The following is a 404-nucleotide window of genomic DNA, read 5'->3' on the forward strand; positions in this document are numbered from 1 at the left end:
GTGCTCATTTCAACAGCACATCCACTAAAATTGGATGATACAGAGAAGATTAGCATGACCCTTCACAAGGATAACATGCAAATTCGTGAAAGCATTCCATTAAAAAAAAGAAAGAAATAAAGAAAAGCGAAGAATGGAGAGAAAGATGTGCTATAGAGAAGACTGTCAGCTAATAAATGTAAATGTAAAGGAAATTAGAAAAGCATCATTTTGCAATCACCATAGTAATAATCAATTCATGTAAGATCATTCATGGATGTGAAAAACATTGGTGAAAAATTATTGGGGAACAAAAGATTCATACAGTCATAAAGTATCTCCCCAGAAATTAGTTATTAGTTACAAAGAGAAAACGTACCTCTATAGTGAAGACATCTGGTGGACAGTACCCTAACCACATTGTA

At 33.4% G+C, this 404-nt stretch overlaps 1 non-coding gene across 1 annotated transcript; it reads left to right on the forward strand.

Moving 5' to 3' along the window:
• LOC120233441 lies at positions 1–105 on the forward strand. The gene has a single exon (XR_005528824.1). It is a non-coding gene; the product is annotated as a U6 spliceosomal RNA (small nuclear RNA).
• The last annotated feature ends 299 nt before the right edge of the window (positions 106–404 follow it).

Source organism: Hyaena hyaena, unplaced genomic scaffold (assembly GCF_003009895.1).
Source record: "Hyaena hyaena isolate Hyena2069 unplaced genomic scaffold, ASM300989v1 scaffold_90, whole genome shotgun sequence".
Taxonomy (NCBI): domain Eukaryota; kingdom Metazoa; phylum Chordata; class Mammalia; order Carnivora; family Hyaenidae; genus Hyaena; species Hyaena hyaena.